Source organism: Papio anubis, chromosome 13 (assembly GCF_008728515.1).
Source record: "Papio anubis isolate 15944 chromosome 13, Panubis1.0, whole genome shotgun sequence".
NCBI classification, from domain to species: Eukaryota; Metazoa; Chordata; class Mammalia; order Primates; family Cercopithecidae; genus Papio; species Papio anubis.
Window position 1 is genome coordinate 9765908 of NC_044988.1, and position 15030 is coordinate 9780937.

Below are 15030 nucleotides of genomic sequence, written 5' to 3' on the forward strand. Positions count from 1 at the left end.
TCGCTCTTGTTGTCCAGGCTGGAGTGCAATGGCGCGATCTTGGCTCACCACAACCTCTGCCTCCTGGGTTCAAGCGATTCTCCTGCCTCAGCCTCCCAAGTAGCTGGGATTACAGGCATGTGCCACTACCCTTGGCTAATTTTGTATTTTTAGTAGAGACGGTTTCTCCATGTTGGTCAGGCTGATCTCAAACCCCTGACCTCAGGTGATCCACCCACCTCTGCCTCCCAAAGTGCTGGGATTACAGGCATGAGTCACCGTGCCCAGCCTTATTATGAAGATATGTTAAAGGATACAAATGAACACCCAGATGAAGGGATACACAGGCAGGTCTGGAAGGGCCCCTAGTGCAGGAGTTTCCGTCCCTGTGGAGTTGGGGTGCGCCACCCTTCCGGCATGTGGATGGGCTCTTGCTTACCTTCCTGTCAGCCTCCATGTGTTCAGCAAGCTGGAGGTAAGATCTCCAAACTCTGTCCTTTTGGGTTTTTATGGAGGACTCATTTCCTAGGATGATTGACAACCATGTAGAAATGTGATTGGACAAAAAGCACATGATCTAAACCTGGCAAGGCCTGCTGTCTGTTCAGACTTCTCTCGGTCTCTCTATGTAGCCTTCCTTCCTCTAGGGTCGGGAGCTGGGCCCTCTGTGGACTGCGAGTCTTTTGACCACAACCAGATGAAGTCCTGCCTTGGACAGATGAAATACGGGCAGGAGAAGGGCTGAGAGAGGTTCTGTTTCCTGAGGCCTGCCTCTGAGGCCCAAAGTGTCCCAACATTATAACAAATGGGTTATGGGAGTTATTAATACAAGCCAGAAACTGTGGACACACACACACACACACATATATACATGTATGTGTGTGTGTATGTGTGTATGTATATATCTGTGTGTGTGTATATATATAGGTTTAGGACTTATATGTGTACGTGTGTGTGTGTGTATATATATATAAAATCATAGTATCACACATAGGGTCACCTCTGCCATATTCTGTTGATAAGAGCAGCCTGCCCAAATTAAACGGGTGGGAACACACCCCCCCACTCCCCACCTGATGGGAGGGGCTGCAAATAATTTGTGGCCATTTTTAAAAACTGCCGCGTGTCTCATACATGCTCTTCATTTGACCTCCTGAACACCTCTGGGCCTGCTTCTTTTCTTCGCCACCACTACCCTGTTCCAAACCATCCTCCCCCACCTGGACCACCTTGATACCCTCCCCCTGCTCACCCTGCACATGCCCTTATGCACTGCTCAGCCACCATCTATTCTCCGCCCTGCAAGCAGGGTGATTGTACAAACCCAAATCTGCTTATCGCCAGCTTCCAACCTTTGGAGGTTAAGATACAGAGTCCTGGGCTGGGCGCGGTGGCTCATGCCTGTAATCCCAGCACTTTGAGAAGCCAAGGTGGGTGGATTGCCTGAGGTCAGGAGTTCGAGACCAGTCTGGCCAACATGGTGAAACCCCATCTCTATTAAAAATACAATAAAAGTAGCTGGACGTGGTGGCATGTGCCTGCAATCCCAGCTACTTGGGAGGCTGAGGCAGGGAAATTGCTTGAACCAGGGAGGTGGAGGTTGCAGTGAGCCTAGATCGCACCACCACATTCCAGCCTGAGTGACACAGTGAGACTCTGTCTCGGAAAAAAAAAAAAAAAAACCGGCCCCAAGGTTTTTTTGACCCGGATAAAGTAAAACAAAGACAGCACAGTGAAATTAGAGGGAGGCAATGGCATTTTGCACACCTTAGTAACAGCATGTGGGGGCCTGGGGTGTCCTGTACGACTGCAGAGGACCAGGGAGCTTTCTGGGGCAATGGCAACATTCTGAATCTCCTCCGTGGTGGTGATTACCTGAGTATGCATATTCGTCGAAACTTAGCAACTGCACACTTAAAATACGTGCAACTTGTACATAAATCATTCTCCAAAACAGTGATTTTGGAAAGGCCTCATGCGGTCCTTTTCTCTTTCTGGTTCCTTCTCTGATCACCTGCCAACAGTGCTCCCTGGTCCCCTGGGTTGGAGCACGTGGAGGGATGAAGCAAAGGGAAAACAAATGTCATTCACACGGATCCAGAAGTAAGTTGGCTCATACTGGTGCCTAGAAACACCTCCCCACACACCTTCCCACCAAGGAGCAGTTTGCCAGCCCATCTGTTCTGCCCTGTGTGTTTCCCTGGGCAGGAGTCATCCCACAATGATTGCATCCTCCAAACCCCAGAGGTTCAGTTGAGCTGAACTTCACCAAGCCTGAGGCAAGAAGATAAGCTCCCCCTACCCAAGTCCTTGCTTGACAAGGCAGGAGGAGGGGCTCACAGCACACAGCTGCCTGCAGAAGTCTTCCTCTCAAAGCTCCTTAACGTTCCTCCTTCTCGCCACGTGTATCTGCTCACCGCTTCATCACGGATGCTTAAATCAGCACCGTCTGTATTTTGGTCTGGCAGCTCACTTGGGAATGCAGCATCCTTGGAAATGTGGCGTCGGGTGGATGCACCAATGTCCATCTCTTGCTACAAATGTCGACTGAACTTGTGGCCACCTGGGCTTTTTGTTCTGTTGGTGGTGGTTTTACCTCTGTTTTATACCACCTAGCATCCATTGACAATTGCAGCCCAATTTTTCCTCCATGATGGCTACTTCCCCAACTCCAGGTGGTTTCAGTAAAGAGGACTCCAGCAATGCAAGGCCTAGGTTCAAGGGGTGAACAGGTCAGCCTTGCAGATATTCAAAGGAGAGCCACCTGGGCAGAGGGAACGTTATGGACTGAACTTTGTCCTCCCAAAATTCGTATGTCGAAGCTCTAACCTCCAGTGTGACTGCATTTGGAAACAGAACCTATAAGGAGGTAATAAAGGTTATGTGAGGTCATAGGGTGGGCCCTGATCCAATAGAACTGTGGCCTTATAGGAACAGGAAGAAATACCAGGAATACCTCCCCTTATCTGCTCCTTCTCTCCCTCTCCCTCTCCCCCTCCTCCTCCCCTCTCCCTTCTCCCCTCTCCCATGAGAGGACACAGCCAGAAGGAGGCCATCTGCAAGCCAAGGAGAGACGCCTCACCAGCCGTGGAATCTGTAGGCACCTTGATCTTGGACTTCCAGCCTCCAGAGCTGTGAGAAATGCATTTCTGTTGTTTAAGCTGCCCTGTCTGGATTCTGTTGTGGCACCCTGAGCTAAGACAGGGACTAATTGGGGCAAAGGCCCTCGGGGGGAACTGGAGGCAGGTTTGAAGGGTCCGGGGAGGAGGGGCCATGATCACCATGTGGAGGATGGCAGTAGGTGGACATGGGTTAGAAAGGTCGCGGGCCAGGCGGCCTCCTAGGCAGCCTCCTGATGTTGGCCTTTTCCTAGATGAAAGCCAGCCGTCCGGAGCACACACACCACATTACAAGGATCCCAGCCAGGCCCAGGAGGGGAAGCAAGGACACCCTAGAGGCGGAGGGCACTGGCAGGTCGCACCATGGGGAATAGTGGGGGCAGGAATCTAGATCCAATTTGAGAGAGGAGGACGCTGGAGGGTGGGATGTGAAAACAGGAGGAGAGAGAGGACGCAGAGGTCACTGGAGGTCTGAACAAGTGCAAGGATAGAGGTGCCCCGAGCTGACACGGGAGGCCTGTGCAGGGGCCGGTGTACAGGGGGAGATCCTGGGATCTGGAGGCCTCGGGCCATGAGGCTGTACCAGCAAAGGCGGTGCGGGCCCTGAAACCACGCGAAGACAGCGCTGGCGGGAGGCAGCGGCCCCAGAGTCAGGACCGAGGAGGCCCGGGCTGGCTGCCAAGGTCAACCAGGTGGAGGCCTTCGGGGCTCGGCAAGAGCAGTACTGTGACCTGGCGGAGCCTGGCGTCTGCCTGCCTGATGGGTGGGGAACCGCAGGCGGCGACCGCGGACAGAATGTCCAGGGTTCTGGGCGAGGAATGGAGAATGAGGCGGAGCTGGGCTGCAGGAGACGGAGGCTGAGAGAGACGGCCTGGCGGGAGATGCAGGGGCCCGCGGCAGGGCCCTGGAAGCTCCAGGCGGGAAGAGGGACGTGGTGGTTGCGGGGGAGGGCAAGGGCTGGGGCCCGGGCTCCTTCCGCAGAGCCTGCGGGTACGGCAGGCTGAGGCTTCAGACTGAGCACAGGGGGCTGCATAGCGAGCCCCCGCCCCCGGCAGAGGAAAAGAAGGAAGGATGGAGTGAGAGCGTCTGCAAGGGGCACAAAAACAAGAGACGGCGAGCAGAGCCGAGGGAGTGCGCGCTAGCCCCGGAAGAGGATACGCTGGGCTGGCTGCTGAGCCACGGTGAGGAGCTGCAAGGGCTCGCGGGGCTGGAAATGCTGCGGCAGAAACTGGAAGTCTCCTCCTAGGTTGGCTTAGGAATAGAGGGGTGCACCCTGGTCACCCTCGCACCTCCGGGGCGCCACGCGCTCGCTGGCGGGAGGGCAGAGGGAGGCGGGAAGGAGACGCGAAGGCGCTGCGATCCCGGGCACGCAGCCCTGTAGGCGTGGAGGCTGCTGGAGCGGCCGGGCAGCTTCTCGGCGACTCCACGCGTGAGTGCAGAGATGCTGCAGGGAGGCAGCGCTCACAAAAGCAGCTCCGCTCACAAAAATACGGCTACGTAGGCACCGAGCAGCCGTCTGCTTTGACACCACTCGACCCTGCCAAAAAAGAGCGATTGATGGGATCATAAGGGCGGGAGGTGGGAGGGAAGGCGGGGAGTGGGCAATGACCGGAGCCTGGCTTTCCATCCCAGGACAGCGTGGTGTTCTCAAGGGAATTTAGCCAAACATTTCGTCCTAACCTCAACAACAGGTCCTCGTGAGTCCTCATACAGCCTATCCTTAGGCGGTAACAGGCTGCAGCTGTTGAAGTCTAATTTCACTCTATTGATCGATACTTTCAATAGAATGTTTTCTGATTAATTCTGTGCCTTTCGTTTTACTCTGGACATGTTTCAAGATAGTGTATTAATAGGACTCTGGTGTTATGTATTCAATCAATTTATAGATGAAACCTGGAAAACTCAAATATGGTTACAGGACTGGATTAAATGGTATTTACTTTGACAATAGAGAAATAAAAGTATACTGGACTGATGGAAATATTCTAAAACTATATTGCAGTGATGGTTACACAACTCCACAGATTTACTGACAATGGGTGAAATTAGTAGCATGTAAAAAATACCAGCTGTTAAAAATGAAAAAATATATATCAGTAAAAAAAATAAATACGTGTCTAACTGGAAGAACGTAGGATACAGAAGCTGGGGGGAAAGAGGGAAGGGTAGGGGGACTAAGACCCTCATTCACATCGTGGTGTGGAAGTTTATACAGTCTAAGTTTACAGAACAAGAAATTCAAGTTCAAGCATATTAAACCTAGTTAACCTATAGGAAAACTGACTATAATAATATAAGCACAACAAATTAGGAGGAAGAAGATAAGTAGCCTTAATCAGCTAAACCTTCATCTTTCATAATGGAAAGCCACTGCAAAAGAAATCGAGGTTGATAAATACAGAAGCTCAATAAGTGTATTATTACTTAAAATTTTGAATTTTGAAAGGAACTCCCCAAAATCTAAAAATGCTAATTGTTAAAAAAATTTTTTTGAGATAGGGTGTCTCTCTGTCACCCAGGCTGGAGCGGAATGGTGTGATCATAGCACACTACAGCCTCTCTGACTCCTGGGCTCAAGTGATCTTCACATCTCAGCCTCCTGAGTAACTGTGACTACAGGTGGGCGCCACCACACCCAGCTGATTTGTTTTATAGAGAAGAGGTCACGCTGTGTTGCCCAGGCTGGTCTCAAATTCCTGGCCTCAAGCAGTCCTCCCACTTCAACTCCTAAAGTGTTGGGACCACAGGCATGAGCCACCGTGCCAGCCTAAATTTTTGCCTTTAGAAATTGTCCCATGAATTCCTGGATTGGCATAACAGTTGGTCTTGTCTTAATAGAAGAGATGTTGAAATAATCTGTCACCTTCACACTGCCGGGCATGTGCACACACGTGCATGTCTGTGCATGTCCGTATGTGTGCACATGTCACATGAATGTGCAAGTGTGTGCAAATGTGCAAGTGTTTGTGCTTGTCTGTGTCCATGTGTGTCCATGTGTATGTGTGTATGTATGTTTTAAGAGACCTGTAAAATCAAAAGAAAAACTAGCCTCAAAGTAAAATTACAAAAAATCCCCATACATATTTACAGTAATCACTGTCTTTCATTTCTTGAATAAATATTAAACTTTGATTATCTGAGATGCTTTTATATTTAGGAAACTAGTTAATACAGATTAAATTACATTTCGGTATTTCAAATATTTTCCTAAATCTCAATGACTTTTATTACTGAATCTGCTGCTAAAGGTCTTGGTACAATTAAATTTTAACACGTTTTTTGAAAGGAAGGGAGAAATTTTTATTTTTCTAATTTTATGCTTCTAATTTATATTCTGCACATTAAGTGCTATGGAAACTTATCTTTAGGATATCAGTATTTATTTATTTATTTATTTATTTATTTATTTATTTTTTGAGACGGAGTCTCGCTCTGTCGCCCAGGCTGGAGTGCAGTGGCCGGATCTCAGCTCACTGCAAGCTCCGCCTCCTGGGTTTACGCCATTCTCCTGCCTCAGCCTCCCGAGTAGCTGGGACTACAGGCGCCCGTCACCTCGCCCGGCTAGTTTTTTGTATTTTTAGTAGAGACGGGGTTTCACCGTGTTAGCCAGGATGGTCTCGATCTCCTGACCTCGTGATCCGCCCGTCTCGGCCTCCCAAAAGTGCTGGGATTACAGGCTTGAGCCACCACGCCCGGCCAGATATCAGTATTTAACTTGGGCAATATTATTTCATCTGAATTTATTTGGAGAAATACAACTTAGGTGTCTGCTCATAAACATCAAAAATGTGCCAAATGAGAAACTAGGGCATTAACAATCAGAATTTATTTTTTTAAAAAATTTTGATGGTTTTGGGGGTATAGGTGGTTTTGGTTACATGAATAAGTTCTTTAGTGGTGGTTTCTGAGATTTTAGTGCACCCGTCTCCCAAGCAGTGTACACTGTACCCAATGTGTAGTCTTTTATCCCTTGCCCCCTCCCCACCTTCCCCACTGAGTCAAAAGTCCATTATACCATTCTGTGCCTTTGCATCCTCATAGTTTAGCTCCTACTTACAAGTGAAAACACACAATATTTGGTTTTCCATCCCTGAGTTACTTCACTTAGAACAATGGCCTCCAGCTCCATCCAAGTGGTTGCAAAAGACATTATTTCATTCCTTTTTAGGGCTGAGTAGTATTCCATGGTGTATATGTACCACATTTTCTTTATCTATTCATTGGTTGATGGGCACTTAGGTTGGTTCCATGTCTTTGCGGTTGTGAATTGTACTGCGTGTGCATGTGTCTTTTTCACATAATGACTTGTTTTCCTTTGAGTAGATACCCAGCAGTGGGATTGCCAAATCAAATGGTAGTTCTACATTTAATTCTTTAAGGAATCTCCACACTGTTTTCCACAGTGGTTGTACTAATTTACGTTCCCACCAGCAGTGTAAAAGTGTTCCCTTTTCACCACATCCATGCCAACATCTGTTGTTTTTTGACTTTTTAATTATGGCCATTCTTGCAGGAGTAAGGTTGCATCTCACTGTGGTTTTAAGTTGCATTTCCCTGATGATCTGTGATGTTAAGCATTTTTTCATGTTTGTTGGCCATTCGAATGTTTTCTTTCACGAAATGTTTATTCATGTCCTTTGCCCACTTTTGCATGGGATGATGATGATGATGATGATGATGATGATTTTCTTGCTGATTTGAGTTCTGTGTAGATTCTGGATACTAGACCTTTGTTGGATGCAGTCTGCAAGTATTTTCTCCCACTCTGTGGGTTTTCTGTTTACTCTGCTGATTATTTCTTTTGCTGTGCCGAGCTTTTTAGTTTAATTAGGTTCCATTAATCTTTGTTTTTGTTGAATTTGCTTTTGGGGTCTTAGTCATGAATTCCTTGCCTAAGCCAATGTCCAGAAGAGTTTTTCTGATGTTATCTTCTAGAATTTTTATAGTTTGGGGTCTTAGATTTAAGTCTGATGTTGTTTAGATCTGTGTCCAGGTGTGCACCAAATCTCATGTTGAATTGTAATCCCCAGTGTTGGAGGTGGGGGCTGATGAAGGGTGACTGAGTCATGTGGGTGGCATTCTCATGAATGGGTTAGCACCATCCCCTTGGTGCTGTTCTCATGATAGAGTTCTCAGGAGATCTGGTTGTTTAGAATCTAGTGTGTGGCACCTCCCCACCGTCTCTCTCTCTCTCTTCTTTGTGCTCCAGCCATGTAAGACATGCCTGTGCGGGCTTCGCCTTTGCCTGCTGCCATGATTGAAAGTTTCCTGAGGCCTCGTCAGAAGCCGAGCAGATGCCAGCATCATACTTCCTCTAAAGCCTATGGAACCATGAGCCAATTAAACCTCTTCTCTTTATAAATTATGCAGTTTCAGCTATTTCTTTATAGCAATGTGAGAACAGACTAACACTAAGTGTTTGACCATCTTGAGTTGATTTTTGTATAAGGTGAGAGATGGAGATCCAGTTTCATTCTTCTACGTGTGGCTTGCCAGTTTTCCCAGCACCATTTATTGAATAGAGTGTCCTTTCCTCAATTCATGTTTTTGTATGTTTTGTCAAATATCAATTGGCCATAAGTATTTGACTTTATTTCTGGGTTCTATATTCTGTTCCATTGGTCTATGTGCCTAGTTTTCTTTTTTCTTCTTTTTTTTTTTTTTAGACGGAGTCTAGCTCTTGTCTCCCGGGCTGGAGTGCAATGGTGCACTCTCAGCTCACTGCAACCTCTGCCTCCTGGGGTCAAGCGATTCTCTTGCCTCAGCCTCCCCAGTAGCTGGGATTACAGGTGCCTGCCACCACACCCGGCTTATTTTTTGTATTTTTAGTAGAGATGGGGTTTCACCGTGTTACCCAGGATGGTCTTGATTTCCTGACCTCGTGATCTGCCCGCCTCAGCCTCCCAAAGTGCTGGGATTACAGGTGTGAGCCACTGCGCCTGGCCTACATGCCTATTTTTATACCAGTACCATGCTGTTTTGGTAACTATAGCCTTGTAGTATGATTTGAAATCAGGTAATGTGGTGCCTCCAAATTTGTTCTTTTTGTTTAGTATTGCTTTGGCTATGCAGGCTCTTTTTTGGTTCCATATGAATTTTAGGATTGTTTTTTCTAGTTCTGTGAAGAATGATGATATTTTGGTGGGAATTGCATTGAATCTGTAGATTGCTTTGGGCAGTATGGTCATTTTCACAATATTTATATGTCCCGTCCGTGAGCATGAGATGTGTTTCCATTTGTTTCTGTCATCTATGATTTCTTTCAGCAGTGTTTTGTAGTATTCCTTGTAGAGATCTTCCTCCTCCTTGGTTAAGTATATTCCTAAGTATTTTATTTTTGCAGCTGTTGTAAAATGGATTGAGTTCTTGATTTGATGTGATTTTCAGCTTGGTCGTTGTTGGTATATAGCAGTACTGCTGATTTGTATACATGGATTTTGTATCCTGAGACTTGATTGAATTTGTTTATTCGATCTAGAGGCTTTTAGGATGAGTCTTTAGAGTTTCTTAAGTATACATTCATCATCGGCAAATAGCGACAGTTTTACTTCCTCTTTTCCAGTTTGGATGCCTTTCATTTCTTTCTCTTCTCTGATTGCTCTGGCCAGGATTTACAGTACTGTGTGGAATAGAAGTGGTGAGAGGGGGCATCCTTCTCTTGTTCCAGTTCTCTCGGGGAATGCTTTCAACTTTCCCCCATTCAGTATGATGTTGCGTGTGGGTTTGTCATATATGGCTTTTACTACTTTCAGGTAAGTCCATTCTATGCCTACTTTGTTGAAGGTTTTTGTTATAAAGGGATACTGGATTTTATGAAATGCTTTTTCTGCATCTATTGAGATGACCATATGGTTTTTGTTTTTAATTCTATTTATATGATGTCTCACATTTATTGACTTGCATATGTTAAGCCATCCCTGTATCACTGGGATGAAATCCAGTGGATCACAATGTATTATCTTTTTGATATGTTGCTGGGTTCAGTTCGCTAGTATTTTGTTGAGGATTTTTGCATCTATATTCAGCAGGGATATTGGTCTGTAGTTTTCTTTTTTTCTTATGTCCTTTCCTGGTTTTGGTAGTAGGGTGATACTGGCTCCACAGAATGATTTGGGGAGGATTTCCTCTGTCTCTATCTTTTGAAATAGGTTCTGTAGGATTGGTACCAATTCTTTGAATGTCTGCTAGAATTTATCTGTGAATCCATCTGGTCCTGGACTTTTTTTGTTGTTGTTGGCAATTTTTTAAATTACTGCTTCAATCTCACTGCTTGTTATTGGTCTCTTCCGGGTTTCTATTTCTTCCTGATTTAATCTAGGAGGGTTGTATACTTCCAGGAATTTGTCCATTTCCTCTAGGTTTTCTAGTTTCTGCATATACAGGTGTTCACGGCAGCCTTTAAATCTTTTGTATTTCTGTGATATCAGCTGTAATACCTCTTGTTTCATTTCTAATTGAGCTCATTTGGATCTTCTCTCTTCTTTTCTTGGTTAACCTCACTAATGATCTATGAATTTTATCGTGTCAAAGAACCAGCTTTTTGTTACAATCAGAATTTTTAGATTTACCTACATACTTTTTTCTTTTAACTTGCTATTGGGTTAATTTATATATAGCATTTACCCTTAAGGTTGTTGAAACATCCTATCAAGGTGTTAGGCAGGAGTTTACATCTTTTGCAGAAGTGGTGCCCTGGGTTGCACTTATTTTGACCAAATGAAAAACAAACACCGCTGGCACCATACACTAAACTATCTTTGTATCATAGGTTGTAAGACTTGGTGAAAGCCAAAGGGAACCTTTAAGATTGGAGGGACCCATTAGTAGTTCATCTTTGGGCTTACAGAAAGAAAAAAAAATTGACCTGTACTACATTTCACATCTACAAATAGTGTTTCAGCAGCTGAAGCCTTTTTACTTCTAAAACTTATTACACTAGGATTTACTTTGAAATATAGTTTACAACCAAATCAAGTATAATATACAGACACTGGCACTTTAGCACAAGGGCAAACTTTTTAAAACTTTGTTTTGGACCTTTAAAATTAGACCATAGTAAAAAAAACAGTCTACACTCTTACATTCAGCAAATTCATACTAAAATATCTCATTCCTGTAGGATAAAGACCAAGAAAACTTTACATATGCTACAAGTTTATTACATGTATTTACACGGCTCTTTCTTCCTTACTTATTTAAAATTTTCACATTATACAACTCCCCAAAGTAAGTGTCCTCTCCCCAAAGCAAGCTTTGCAGAGACAATGAGGCCAGATCACCGTAAGAATAGCTTGTGCAGGCCTGGCATGGTGGCTCATGCCTGTAAGCCCAGCACTTTGGGAGGCCCAGGTAGGCAGATCACCTGAGCTCAGGAGTTTGAGACCACCCTGGCCAACATGGCAAAACCCCATCTCTACTAAAAATACAAAGATTAGCCAGGTGTGGTGGCATGTGCCTGTTATCCCAGCTACTTGGGAGGCTGAGGCAGGAGAAACGCTTGAACCCTGGAGGGGGAAATTGCAGTGAGCTGAGATGGCACCTCTGCACTCCAGCTTGGGCGACAGAGCAAGACTCTGTCTCAAAAAAAAAAAAAAAAAAAAGAATAGCTTGTGCAGTGCTATAATACAAAAATGTATTTTGAAAGCTGTTGAGTCACTATTAAATAATGTTTCTATAAAAATAGTTTTGGTGTATTTGTTGACAGACACCTATCCAATGCATTTGAGAAAGAGAGCTATTGGGGTATACTGTGCCTCATTCTAATGAGCCCCAAGTACCCTTTCCACCTTCATCACTGTACAGTTTACTAAAATGCAACTATTAGGAAAAGTTCATCTTTTCATTTTACAGTACATCAGGTTGTTGGCATATTACTGTCTTGGCTATTTCTAGTATACTAAACATTTAGATGTTTACCTACTTCTCAATCTTTATATTCTTAGCTAGATGCTTATAATCTGATTCACTAACTTTCAGCCATTTACTGTCCATGATTGATAATTTTATATTACTATTTTCCTCAAACCAACAATAGAAAAAGTTGGTTCCTTTACCACTCCCTATGTCTAAACATGAATGGTTTCACTTAAAAGTTACTCAGTTGAGTACACTTACTATCAAGTATAATTATTAATTTAATTACTTTAAGTTGTACTGATGCTACCATTACATCACAGTGCACCCAACACATAAAGCAACATGTAAAGCAAATGAGATGAGGTCTAATTGTGTGTGTGTGTGTATAGATAGATAGATATGTATATATATAGTTCGTTTGTTTGCTTTTTGAGATGGAGTCTTGCTCTGTCATCCAGGCTGGAATGCAGTGGCATGATCTCGGCTCACTGGAACCTCCACCTCCTGGGTTCAAGTGATTCTTCTGCCTCAGCCTCCCAAGTGGCTGGGATTACAGGCACATGCTACCATGCTCAGCTAATTTTTGTATTTTTAGTAGAGATGGGGTTTCACCATGTTGGCCAGGCTGGTCTCAAACTCCTGACCTCAGGTGACCTGCCTCCCTTGGCCTCCCAAAGTGCTGGGATGACAGGCATGAGCTACCACATCCGGGTATAGTTTTTACATTAATTAGCAGTTCTATGCAAATAGATTAATTTCCTGGTGAATTTGTTTCAGACCAATTGACATCTATAAACATAATTAAATTTAAACATAAATACTTTATCTTATTTTATATCTGCACTTTCTGTTTTTTTTGAGACAGGGTCTCACTCTGAGATGGAGTTTTGCTTTTGTTGCCCAGGCTGGAGTGCAGTGGCATGATCTTGGCTCACCGCAACCTCTACCTCCTGAGTTCAAGCAATTCTTGTGCCTCAGCCTCCCGAGTAGCTGGGATTACAGGCGTGTGCCACTATGCCTAGCTGATTTTTGTGTTTTTAGTAGAGATGGGATTTCACCATGTTGGACAGGCTGGTTTTGAACTCCTGACCTTAAATGATCCACCTGCCTCAGCCTCTCAAAGTGCTGGGATTACAGGCATGAGCCAATGTGCCTGGCCTATATCTGCACTTTAGATTTTAGGTTGAAATGTCCTTATTTTCTTATCTAAAGGATTAAAGACAACAGGAAGTGTATTAGTCCATTTTTGCATTGCCATAAAGAAATACCTGAGACTGGGTAATTTATAAAGAAAAGAGGTTTAATTGACTCACAGTTTCACAGTTCCACAGGCTGTATAGGAAGTATGATGGCATCAGCTTCTGGGAAGGCCTCTAGGGAGGGAACTTACAATCATGTTGGAAAGCAAAGGGAGAATGAGCACTTCACATGACAGGAGTGGGAGGAAGGCAGGGAGATGTCACACACTTTTAAACAACCAGATTTCATGAGAACTCACTCACTATCACAAGAACAGCACCAAGAAGGAAATCTGCCCCCATGATCCAATCACCTCCCACTAGGCCCCACCTCCAACATTGGTGATTACAATTCTACATGAGATTTGGGCAGGGACACAGATCCAAACCGTGTCAGGAACCCAGTGGTTTGGTGGTCAGGGAAGAACACCTGGTGATGGCAGCTCACTGCATTTGGCTCTGGCATCGTTCTGGTTAGCTTCTTTTTTTTTTTTTTTTTAAGGTGAAGTTTCACTCTTGTTGCCCAGGCTGGAGTGCAGTGGTACGATCTTGGCTCACTGCAACCTCTGCCTCCCAGGTTCAAGCGATTCTCGTGCTTCAGCCTCCCGAGTAGCTGGGATTATAGTTGCCCACCACCACGCCTGGCTAATTTTTTGTATTTTTAGTAGAGACAGGATTTCACCATGTTGGCCAGGCTGGTCTCGAACTCCTGACTGCAGATGATCCACCCGCTTCTGCCTCCCAAAGTGCTGGGATTGCAGGTGTGAGCCACTGCACCTGGCCGTAACTTGAGATCTTAAACTGGGACTTGATAAACTAGAGCTCCAGTTTGACTATTTGGAAAAGTTTTGTTAGTCCCCTTCTTGCATGGCTTGCATGCAGTTGCTGGTGAGTTGTAACCCTGTCCTCTCTCTTCTTACAAACAGTCTTCATCGGGGAATTCTGATCCTTGGTCTTCTGTTAAGCTACTGGTGGTTCTTACTATCCTTTCTAGATGGAGGAGCTGGGTTATTATTCCTCTCTCCACCACCTGTCTTCAGCTGCTTTGTCACCTTTCTGTCTGCTTTTCAGCTTGCAGGATTTCCACTACCTGTCCTTTTCCTTGGTGTCAAGCCCAGGACAATAGGTGTTGCTTTCTGACAGATCCTTTGCTTTGTCTCGATATAGGATTTTTCATGGGCCGATCTGCTGAATTCAGCCTAGGAGCTGAGGCCAACATCTGAGTTTCCTCAGCACACAGGTTTGAAAGAAGTCCTAGCAACTTCAAGCTCAGAACCATGGGTGGCAGTGGCTCTCTCTCTCTCTCCCTTTCCAGAGAGAGTCAAGGTCTGGAACAAACAAAGCCCACAAGCACCAATGACCAAGCTGCTGACTACTCCAACATCTCCAACTCAACCTCCTCTTTCTGCCTCTACCCAAATTTTAAAACTTTTAAATATGGGTTTAAAAATGGTGATGAGTAAAGTTGCATCCAAGTGTATCAAATAAAATTAAATATCCATAAATGCTGTAATAATTCCTGCTTTGATGCTGAACTAAAGCATTTTCTGCTGGGTGTGGTGGCTCACGCCTGTAATCCCAGCACTTTGGGAGGCCAAGGCGGGCAGATCGTGAGGTCAGGAGTTCAAGACCAGCCTGGCCAACATGGTGAAACCCCATCTCTACTAAAAATACAAAAATTAGCCGGGTGTGGTGGCAGGCATCTGTAGTTCCAGCTACTCGGGAGGCTGAGGCAGGAGAATCACTTGAACCTGGGAGATGCGAGGTTGCAGTGAGCCGAGATGGCACCACTGCACTCCAGTCTGGGCAACAAGCGAGATTCCATCTCCAAAAAAAAA

General features: G+C 45.1%; 1 long non-coding RNA gene across 1 annotated transcript; it reads left to right on the plus strand.

Moving 5' to 3' along the window:
* Positions 1–1841: 1841 nt before the first annotated feature.
* Positions 1842–14697, plus strand: LOC108582461. Its single transcript, XR_002517686.2, has 2 exons — positions 1842–3113; positions 14360–14697. It is a non-coding gene; the product is annotated as an uncharacterized LOC108582461 (long non-coding RNA).
* The last annotated feature ends 333 nt before the right edge of the window (positions 14698–15030 follow it).